The sequence below is a fragment of the Halichoeres trimaculatus genome, unplaced genomic scaffold (assembly GCF_033239565.1).
Source record: "Halichoeres trimaculatus isolate MK-OKI-2021-1 unplaced genomic scaffold, fHalTri1.1 fHalTri1_scaffold_23, whole genome shotgun sequence".
NCBI classification, from domain to species: Eukaryota; Metazoa; Chordata; class Actinopteri; order Labriformes; family Labridae; genus Halichoeres; species Halichoeres trimaculatus.
In genome coordinates, this window is record NW_027437201.1 from 18,032,539 (window position 1) to 18,044,809 (window position 12,271).

Here is a 12,271-nt window from a genome sequence, read left to right on the forward strand (position 1 = left end):
CAGTGATGCAGTCTGCTCTGCAGGCCTGACACTTCTCCCACAGCAGACGAGGAGAGGAGAGGAGTGATGGAGGGATGAAACGACGGAGGAAAAAAAAAGTGACTGCAGATGTTTCTGTGACACTTTTAGCCTGATAATTATTGGTGGCGATGAATTATAAATGCTTCCAAAAGCAAAGTGTGGGAGAGCAAACACTGATAGCATGAGCTGAGCTGTGTGTGCGTGTGTGTGATGAAACACTGCAGACGCAGCTGATCTTAGATTGTGTCAGTGTGTGCGTTTGTGTGTGTGTGTGTGTGTGAGGGAGTGCCCGTAACAAAGGATATTGTTGAAGTAAATCGTGCACCAGCAGCGGCTGTAATTCAATCCTGAGTTGAAGGCCATGAATTAATGAGACAGAGTGTGTGTGTGTGTGTGTGTGTGTTGTTACGATGTGTGTGTTCAGGGTCAGTAGAAGTGTATGTCATGCTCACTGTGACATTTAATAAAAGCACGTTTCAGGAGAGATGTGAGGAGGTGTTTGTGGAAAAGCTGCAATCAATCCTGAAAAGGTGCAACAGACATTTAATCTGAAGGACGTCCACTGGTTACTCTAGATTCATGACAGACGTTGGACGTTTTAGACTTTGGGGAACACTTACAGCTGTTCTACATGGTTTTATTGGTCTTTCTAAAAGCGTATAGGGATATGATCGCAGAATCTGAAGCATGGTGAAATCAGATGTAGAAATAACTGGATCCACTTGAGCAAGATGTGATAAAATGTGCAACAGCTGCTGCTCTGTTTTTACACTCTTCTCTTCACCTTGGTGGATTCGATAAAGGCTACAGAAGAAAACTTACAAGTTGCTCAGAAATAATAACTGGCTTTAAGCCAATGAGGAGTGTGTGTGTGTGTGTGTGTGTGTGTGTGTGTGTGTGTGTGTGTGTGTGTGGGTTACGCGACTCAACTATTGAACAAGGAATTACCCTCACTACTCAGCACAAGAATTACCACTCAGTTCTTTTAATTTTAAGGCATAATCGCTGAAGTCATACTTCAAGGTTTTCAGAAAAGAAGGACAAAGAAACATTTGAGGCTGAAGATATTGAGAAACTTAAAGAAACTATTTCTTAAACTTGATAGTCACTTTATGATGTTTCCACTTACTTAAATTGAATCTTATGACCTGTTTACAGCCACATTAAGTGGTGGCCAAGAGTATTACAACATTTGGCACATTCAAGAAGTTTCAGTTGTTTTTGTTATTAAAATACCCATAAAATGAATGAAATACAGCAGCACCTTGAACTAAGAAGTTTTTCAAGCCGTTTGCTGGATAAGCTTTTGCTTTCAGGGGATGTTTACACGACAAAGGTTTTAGGGTAAAACGCAAAAGTTTTGTTGCGTTTCAGCCTCACGTTTACACAGAAACAGCGTTTCAGTCGACCTACAACACAAACTTTTGAAAACGGCCACCAGAGTGGAATTTTTCTGAAACACTGCCAACACCGTTGCCGTGTCAACAGTAAGCCAGCGTTTTCAGTGGAAATGCGGACACCACACTACAACAGTACCAGACTTCCATGTTGTGCTTGCTCAATCTGCTGAATCTGCTGACTGTCTCTCAAAAAAATGTGCATCTTTTCCTTTACTTCTGCTCTTAGTATTCACCAATACACCAGATGATCAGCTCAACTCTACTTCAGTGGAGATCTACCAAAAGCAGCACCTGGACAAGAAAGTTATAGCACCAACTACAGGCCTGGCATGCTTGCTACAGCGTTTTCGGTCCCTCAGCATTTCTGTGGAAACACGGTTTTATTTCACTGCATTTTCACTGACTTTTAGCGTTTTCTGATAGAATGTGTAAACCGCCTCAGTTGAAAGGCAAAATTTGGGTAACGAACCAGCTTCAGATACCCCACCCCTAGTTAACGCAGTTAATGCCACGAGAATGCTGCAAAAGCATCCCGCATTACACTCTCTCATTCTAAGCTTGCAGTGGAAGCATCAGTGTTTTTCTTGCAGTTATTTTGCAAAACTGTCAGACTTGATTCAAAAGAAACACCCAGAAAACGTTAGTACTGGGTGCTATGCAATGACACTTGCCAAACTCATTTTGAAAACATTATGAAAGCGAGGATGAAACAGAGCTCATAAATAATAATAAATAAATAAAATCTAGCAATTCAGTTCAGCCTTTCTCTTCCATCTCTGTCAGCATCTTCAAGTCGTCACCAGTCGAGTCGATCTCTGAGGTAAATGCCAAACATCACACTTCACAAAACTATGAGGGAAACAACTAATGACTATTTTTTTTGTGTCATCTAATCATTTTTTGATCAGTGGATGCCTTAGACTGTAAAAAATGGACGTCATCTTGCTTGACTTGAAGTGAGGCCACAGAAACTGCTCCCCCTGCTGGCTGGCAGCAGCACAGGTCAAAATAATTGTCTCCCCAGTCATTCCAGATGGGCTGTTGTCAAACTTTAAAAAAATAATACACCTGGTAGAAATGTTTGTGGTGATTTGAAGATATCATTTGGCTGTCTTGTATTGCAATCCTCTTTTTTCTGAAAAGTTTTGTTATCGTCAGATATAAGAGGTTAAAAACTAGGTTTTCTCTCTGAGTCCTTCATAGCCTCTACTGCGCAGACTCTGGCTACCACTGGCTGCGCCTGTGACAGGGGTATTTTGGCTTCAAAACCGCACAATGATAAAAGTTTTAGGCGCTGCCATGGAAGGACAGTTTGACTTCACACAGTTTGCAATTTTTATATTTTCGCCAATTTATTTCTGGTAAAAAAAATTCCCAAACTATGGAGCTCTGGGTGTTATTTTTTTTCAAGCATCCTCTGCGAGCTACACCATACAAACTGCAAGGACAGATGAGTTTTTCTGGCTAGATTTTGATTTTTTCAACAACAAAAACAGTATGATGCATCAACACTACAATTCCCCTATGGACAAATTGTTCTAGTCGAGGTAATGGACTATGTTGACGAATCGCTGCAGCCCTACAGATGAGTTTATGGTAAGTATTTTATAGAACAAACTGTTTACTGTTTGCTGATAGAGGAAAGTTACTGAAAAATTAACCGACAGTGGAAAACTGGAGCTGGATGGAAAAGTAGCATCTTGGTGAACCAACCTAAAACCTGAAGGTGAACCCTCAGAATAAAGCCCTGTGTACTGACACAAAGGTAAAGTGGACGAGGCTGTATTCTCCTGTCAATACTGAGCCTGTTTGCTGCTCGCTGACCTGGATTGACTGGTCGTAAATAAAACATGGCCATAAATTAAAGATAACGCATACTGGGCCTTGAGAGTGCTGCGGATGTTCCCCTACTGCCCGTAATGCTCCAGAGTGTCTTCTCTTTACCCTTGAGACACACACACACAAACACACACACACATCAAGGTGCCACAGGTGGGTAATAGAAAAATATAACAGTATGATGTATGTTCAGCCTTGGCCTCTCTCTCCTGGAATCTCATCGAGCATCATTTTTGTGCGGCGACATCCTCGGCGTCTTTGTGAAGGCGTAGAAGTAATTAACACACTAAGTCACAGCTCGGCGAGAGACAAATCACACCTCTTCAAGGCGGGAGAAGAGGGGATTTAATTATGCAGGGATGTGAGGATTAGAGTAAAGGAAGAGTTGTGAGTGAAGGGGAAAGTTTTACCCACAATCTCCTGCTTTATTACCCATTTATCACCTTTCATCCCCCTAAAAGCGGGTTGTGATAATCAAATTCATTTAGATGTCAGAGGAGAGAGTGAAAAAGATTTTAAAAAAGAGGAAGGTGGGATGTGACAGGTAGACAGGCTGACTGAGTGACGGAGAGAGCAGGAAAACAGACAGACGAAGGCAGAGGGGATAAATACAGAGAGAAAACCGAGTGACAGACAGAGATGACAAGATAATTACACATTCATGGATTCCTGGTTGACCGGTGACAGCAGGAGCAGCTGCTTTCCTGCTCCGTCTGGCCAGGGGAGCTGAATAATGAATCCAGAAGCAGCCAGCGTTTAAACACGTACAGTAACGCATCACACAGAGCGCCGGCAATTACCTGCAGACTCAGAGGAAAAGACAGGTGTAGAGGACTTCAAAAAGAGCGATGTGGCGTCCCTGAAACACGCCAGATGCCGGGAGGAGAGGCGGCAGTTTGGGTTCGGTGACAGCGGAAACGTGCTGGGAATATCTGAGGGTCAGGGCTGAAAGAATGAAACATCAGAGGAGCGGGTAACTTTCCAAAACAAGGTCACATCAGGAGGGGACGGCTCGGGCTGTGACACAAAAATGAATGATGGTGCGAGGATAAAGAGCTCCTCTTCACAAAAAGAGAAGAAAATAGAGAAGAGGAGGTCAGTCCTGGGATGACTTTAAAATATTTGGTCGACTAAAGTTGCACAAAGCAACACGACCATATCACATCATCTCTGCTTTCAGCATCAATGAAAAATGTTTGCACCTTGTTTTGCTACAAGACGACAGGAAGACGCGATGGCCAGATGCCATCTTTCACAAATCGATTAGCGGCTGATTGAAACGGCAGAAGGACGTAGACAGCAATTCTTTCTGCGGCTGCTCTGACACTCTGAGCTCTGCAGAAAGGATGATGAAACTCTTATCTGAGTCAGATAAGATGAGACAGAATAGATGACACTTCATTTATCCTCAGGAAAACTGCTTTGCATCAGTTGAGGTACCAACTACAGGGCAAGAATAAATTTCAAAATATCAATGAGATCCAAACTCAAAGTGTGCTTGGCGACACAAAGCAGGAGCTGGATGAGATGTGGCGTTTACTTTAGATGTTTGTGCACGTCACATGAAATACAGGCTGTGCAGACGGTGCAGAAACACATTTCAAGGAAGTTCACCGAGAGACAATTCTGCTTGCAGCTTAAATTTTCTCTCCTTTATGTCTATTATTAGTGTTTTAAATGCCTCTACATCCTGAGACTTTTTCTCAGCTGCTCTGCTGTGAACACTCCCCCTCTGGGTGTCGATAAAATAGGCCGGCTAAACGTCAATGAGTCGAACCCTCGTTTGAGAAGTCCCAGCGAGTGGAGCCTCATTTTGTCAGAAAATCGATTCATCTTTGATTCTCCTTGTTTCTGTGTCGCTATCGGCAGAGCACAAAAGGACAACAGCCTCAAAAATTTAGCTCACTGCAAAACTAACAGTGATAAAAGATAAACAGAAGACAGAGCGACGGTGTCTTCAATGAATCCAGCTCAGACGGACGTAATAATGACAACAACAGTTTAATCTGATCTGCAGGTTGGAGTCAAGCTGGATTTGATTATTAGAGTCAGAGACCAAGCAGGGGCTTATTATCAATCACAATTTTCTAGACGACTTAGATTTAGTCTGCTCTGGTTTTTTAAAAATTAAGCTTATTAGTCTAGAGATAGATCTATGTGCTTTGCCTTAATGGTTGTGTCCCCATGTTGTGACATAAACTGAACTTTCTCCCTCCTTTTCTTTTACTTTGCTTTCTTTCTTTATTTTTTTGTTGTTGTTTTTTTGCAAAACTTGAGACCTTTTCATTTGTGCAGACATCTTTGCAAGGCCCCCAACTAACAAAATCCATCTTGATTTACATCTAATTATCAGAAACCAAAAGGCAACTGATGTCTATGATAGACAAATAGATGGAACGTTTGTCATTGCAACAATTACGACGAAATTGCAGTTACGTCTCTTCCAAGACAAATAAGAAGACAAACTTAGACAAGGAAGACCGGAGTGGGATAAACCTGGAAGCCAGCTGCCTAGCGCTCTCTTGACTAGATAAGAAAATAACACCATTGAGAGAGGAGAGGGCGGGTTAGGGTTAGGGTTAGGGTTAGGGCTCAGAAGGCGTTGAGTCCAAGGTGGCGGCTGGCAGGTCAACTAAAGCAGTTTTCCACAAATATCAGATACAGATATCCAAACAGACAGAAAAGTGGTTGCACCTGCATTCCTGTCAAGGCTTTTTTATTTCTGTTGTGGCATTCACATTCCTACTGTGGCGCTCGCATTCTTGTTTCTGCACTTGCATTTTTGTTGTGGCTTTTGCATCTGTGCTGTGGCACTTGCATACTTGCAGTGATGCTTGAATTCATGTTGTGGCACTTGCATTCCTCTTGTGGCATTTGCATTATTATTGTGGTGCTGAGGCACTTGCATTCTTGTTGTGGCACTTGCATTTATGTTGTGGCCCTTGCATTTATGTTGTGGCACTTGCATTTGTGTTGTGGGGCTTCCACTGGTGCTGTGGCCCTTGCATTTATGTTGTGGCGCTTGCATTTATGTTGTGGCCCTTGCACTGGTGCTGTGGCACTTGCATATTTGTTGTGGCTTTTGCATCTGTGTTATGGCACTTGCATTCCTTTTGTTGCCTTTGCAATCATGTTGTGGCTTTTGCATTTGTGTTTTAAAGGTGTTTTGGTGTGGTTGCATTTTTATCCATTTGCAAATTGATTTGGATTTGCTAACTTACACCTACTGACCACCATAGTTTGTGCACAAGTGTTTGAGGAAATGATGAGACTTGGGTTTAAGAAAAAAGCAGGATGAACTTGCGTCTTTTTGACCCGTGTCCTTAATAGCCAGGATACCAGATTTTGTAAGAATTAACTAGAAAAAGTATGATTCTTGCAGGACTCTGGATTCTCAAATGGAGAATCTAACAGCTGATCTCAAAGTAGATAAAGAAATGTACCATTTACGATTTACAAAGGACTCTGATCGGGTCTCCACATGGACATAAGCTTTCTGAAACAGCTGAATAGATAATGCAGAGGAAAGCGCATCAAAGAAAATCAAATTAAATCCTGTTTTGTAGTAATTGCATTCAGGCATTGATAGAAATAATTACCTGAACAGCTTGAAAAGCTTTAATCACCTGCTGAAAAGCGACATGAAGCCAGAATTGATGAAAACACCTGGTCATTAAAGAATCAGCGCTCATTACTAATTCAATCTGTTTACATATTGTAACGGGTGGGTCTGTTGTGTTGTCCTTCTCTCCACACAGGATGAAAGTCTGCAGCTCAGACGGCCTCTTTAAGAGCTGGTTTGTCTGCATTCTGCTCTTTAGTGGCTGAAAACGCCTTCTGTTTGTCATTGCTTTGGTTTTTAATTGAGTGGCTTTATTTTTAGATACCACAACAATCCGACAGACACACTTTGATCTCTGCCTGAATGTGAATTTTCATGCCAGAAGTGGGTCATGTAAACACTCGGCTTTGTTATTCTAATGAAGCTGTGGACTGTGCGGACGGATTTTTGATTGACTCTGCTGGACATCGTTTGAAAAATTATTCATGGAAACAAACAAGAGCAAAGTGAGCACTCACCAGAGCTTTGGACTGCAGACTTACATGAGACTAGAGGGCGAAAAGCTGTGGAGACTTGGCCTGCTGACCCGTAAATATTGAAAATTGCTTTGCTGGATGTAGTTTTTGCTTTATGGAGCTCTGCCAAACTGTCATGAATAATGAAGCAGATAACCAGAGTGCACGCAACATCCCCATAATCTAATACATGCTTCAGTTTGAGGTGCTGCAGCAGAATAACATGAAGATGACTCTCTTCGTGTGGGAGAAACAGGCTTTTGTAATAGAATTAATTAATTAGTCTGTGCACTGCTCTGATGTGAAACGCCTTTTTTCCTCCCTGCAGCTGTTTCTGTGAGTCAGACTTTAAAATAAACGCATCATTAACTTACTGGTTAAAGAAGCATTTTTGTTTCTGTTCAATATTTTAGATTATTGTTGATATGTTTTTTTTCATCATGGACAACTTCATATTTCACAGTTAAGACACAAAGTTTAACTTTATAAACACAGAGCAGTTTGATCATCAGGTGCCACTCATTCCTAAAATGATGAGTCCAAGAAGACTTATAGCTTCACTGGCACTCAAACCAAAAGTCTTGAGACCTTGAGACTTGCTCCATTAAGACAAGAACAAGAGGACTAGATTCAAACCATGTTTGGAAGTCTTACGACCAGGGATTGACATTAACACCAACGCCAACCCGCAAAATGCGGATGAATGTCAGCCGTGGCGGGTAACACCGTCACACTCCTCCTAGCCACTTTGGCAGGTTGAATTATTCAATTGCAGTTTTCTGAAATGGCATCTGAAATACTAAACTCATTGCGGTATGAGACTATGACACTACAGCTCCCATGAGCACTGCCTGCACACAGTGCTAGCTCATTGGTCCATTTGTGAAGTCTTCTGCTGACGTAACTGCTGACAGGCGCTCAGACATGCTCGTCTCTATCCTCCGTCTTGGACACCGTGACATCTCCCAGCGCCTGATGACATGATTTAAAAGTTCACTCGCATCTTTTTTGCTCTCTATTGCAAACAGATTCCGGGGTTTAAGTCACAAACTTGCGCTAAAACTTCCGTAACTATCCAAAAGTGAGGACATTTACTGAATGCAGCTCATTTAAGCTCACACCAACACCCACCTAGAGCAGGGGAAGAAAGGGGCAGAGGGGGGCATAGGCGTTGAGAAGCGCATGTTGAGAAGAGAAACTGGTCACAGATATGAGGAGCTGAACGAACAGTATTTAAACCTCCTAATATACAAACATTTATCAAAGTTTCATGTAAAAAGTTCACTCTGGAAATATTGTAAACAAACCAAAATTATTCTAAATAAATGAAACTTATGGTCCAGTGTGATTTATATCTGTTGTTTTCCTCTTCATGATGTATTTTTTGACTGATACGACTTTAAAAAACAAAACAAAAAAAAAACACGATTATACTCCAGAGTGACGTATAGTTCAGTTTATTTTCTATTTTTTCAATTAATCTTCTACCTTCACAACTTTCATTAAATGAAATAATAAACTCCTCCTTGTATAACCCTGTTTCAATAGTCTGCAAATTTTAATATTTAAGGAGCACAATCATTCCAAAGCTGAATACCTGATTTATGTAGTCTTCATTTGAGTGTGCACAGGGGTCATTTACATTTAAAAATGGTTGTAAATCTATTTCAAGTAAACTTTACCATGTCATAATCAGCTTTGATCATTTTAAACATAATGATCCAACAACAAAATTGTGGCTAGTGAAAATGTTGAGTGGCTAGTAACTCTGGGAAACCACTAGCAACAGTGGCTGGTGAACAAAAAGTTAACTTGATGTAAACTAGTTCCAAAACACTCAGAGAAACACTTATTCCACTGTTAGCACACACTGCACAGGGGGTGATTTTTTTTTTTTACATGGTGGTTAAGAAGATATTAGCATCACAAGTTTGTCCAATCAGAGACACAGCTCAGCTCATGTGACGGATGTGCGTCCTATAGCTGTTGGAGAGGAACATCATACCCAACATGGCCGCTGCCATCAATCAGCTTAATTACTCTGCATCAGGAACAGACGTGGCGGCATAGCGGAGACTATCTTTATGTTTTATACAGTTTGCACTTGAAACAAGCACTGATCTAAAAAACTTTGCGCTCAACTTGAAATTGAATCTTGATCTAAAAGAAAACAAAACAAAAGCTGGACTCAGATTTTAACCTTTTACTTCACCAATATTCACTTTGTTTATTATATAAACCTTTGTGGGCACTGCTTACAGAAATATCCCATAACACCAATCTTACTTCTGGCAAACTGTGCATGAATGATTGAACGTCTCTGCTGCAGCAGGTAAATAAAAGGCATCTATGGGGCACTACTCTGGCTTTAACAATTCCTTAAAGCAGTAATATCAATACCCACAAGTTTTGCTGTGCTGGTGAAACTAAAATATTGTCCTTCAACTTCGTCTCTGCTTATACATCCTGCATGCTCACTTTCCAGCAGCAACCTTGAGGATGAAGAATGGGGTTGATATTCATATGCAGATATAAGCAGCAAGTCAGCAGTATTCAAAAATCAGTTTCTGTAGCTTCCACAAAACTGTGTGGTATTTTTATCACTAAAATAGCTGGGCTAGTATCTTTTAATACAGTTTTATTTGGGGGTTTGTTTTATCTGACTCTAAAGTTGTAAGTATTTCAAATTAAATGCTCCAAATTAAAAATACTGCCAATATTCACAACTGATCCCTCAGTGTGCTGTCTGTCCTTGTTACCTGAAACTGGGTTTGGGAGTGAAGAACTAACAGTGATCCTCTGCCATTCTAACATTTGTGGTCTAAAGAAAACTTCACAAGCAGGGTGACAAAGGCACGCTGACAGATTGTGCTCCAGTTTGGTTTGGTGGAGCCAGAAACAACAAATGGTGAAACCAGATTGAAGTGAGCTGAGTAAAGCAACGCCTGATGCCACAGGTAAACCATGAGTGTGTGAATATGAGCAGAGAAGAAATCACCTAAAACCAGCACTCGAGCATCTGCAAGTACCTCTTTATGTGATTCCTGAAACTCCATCCAGGATCTTGTGTGGACTGAAGGTTGCATCTCTCATTATTTTCTTCCTGGATAAAAAAACAGTTTAGTCAGTATGAGCAGCAAAAAAAGAGAGCATCACATAACTTAGCTGATAAAATAAAATATAAAACATTTTTTTATCAAAGTTGACCTTTCCTGACATTCAAAATTTCAGCAAACTGCTGCACAAGTTTAAGTAAAAGTAATGTGAGCCCTACACTGATGTTTCAATAGTTATGTATCTGTGCTCAAGGCTTCAGCGAAATCTTTTTCTGCAGTTTAATAAACCTTCACTTGGCTGACACAAGGCCAACGCATTTTCTCATCTAGAGTATTCAGCCTCCACTTCAGCAGAGATATTTGTCTTTTTACTGTGAGAGGGGACTGGAGGAGCCTGAAGGAAACCACAGAAACGAGGTGAAAAACACACTACAGTCTCACAAACACGACCAAGGTCAGGATTCACAGCTGTGCAAGGAAAGTGTTCATGAAATATAAAAAAAGGCACCTCAATAGAGTTGAAGTAGGATCATCTTTTCCTGAGTTTATGAGCGAAGCTGCCGGGGATGAAAAACCTCCTTCAGACAGCACAAAGATTGAATCCTGCTCACTGTAAGTTAGATTCTTGAAAAGCAGTTTAATATTCTCATGTTCAAGCCTTATGTGATGTTTATGTGATACTTACGCACCATGAGACTTTGATATCACTACATCTATATGTCGTAACTTGTAAAATACTTTGTTATACACCTTTTAAACCATTTCTGTAGACACAGACTGTTTCTTATTCAAAGTCTTTTTTCCTTACCTGATAGTATTTTTTTAAACCACAGATTTTATTTTGTGCACACTGATGTCAAGAGGAGAGGTTTTAAATTAATAAATGTGTTTGAAAAACATGAACAAACAAAAAAAGACCTCTAATTTGGTTCTTTGAATCTAGTTTATGATAGCTCATGCAAAGCAGACACACTTGAAGAGGTAAAAAGATCTCTTTGAAAAGAAACACAGAGGAAAGATTGAAATACCATACTTCCTTTCCTCATTAGAGATGGGCATCTCAGATAGTGAATGCTATGTGCTAAGGATGGCTACCTTTCACATTTGAAACAATGCCGTACCAATGCCCGATACCTGGCAATTGGTGCCGGTACTTAATGGTACCAATTTTCTGTACTTTTTTGTGTTTTTGTGGTAAAAAATATCAATTTTTTAACAATAAAATATTTTTTGTATAATTTCACATATTTATTCTTCAATATATAGAACCTTGCAATGCTGTGTTCATGTCCAGCATGGAAAATGGCCTAATCTTTCAGTCCCTCACAGTCACAAGGATGCATTTAGGTACCTAAAAATGGTACCTTTTTATTTTATATGGATCGGTGCCCAATATTTTTGACAGAATTTGGTCAGTACCTATAAAAGTACCTAATTTGGTACCCATCCCTATGGCACTCAATTTCTTTTTTAATTTATTGTTTTAGAATATATCAGGATGTTTATTTGTCCAATCAGAGGCACAGCTCAAGCTCACGTCCCATCCAATATGGCTCCCTCCAAAGATTGGCTTTATTTTTTTACATAAGGAACAGGAGGGTAATGTCGTTGAGACTACATCCATATTTTATACAGTCTATGGTCAAGACTTTGGACAACCTGAGTTATTATCAGTAAATTATGAACTGCTGACAAAATCAAAACCAAATAGGTATCATTAAAAAAACTGAATTTCTATGTTTGCAAGGTGTTTATTGAACAAAAAAAGGGGGGAAGAAGAAGAAAAGTAACAGCTTGAAATATTTTAACAATCAAATGTATGTCATATGTATCATTACTCTTGGCCTGGTTTCATTAAAGCAGACAGGGAGTCAACCA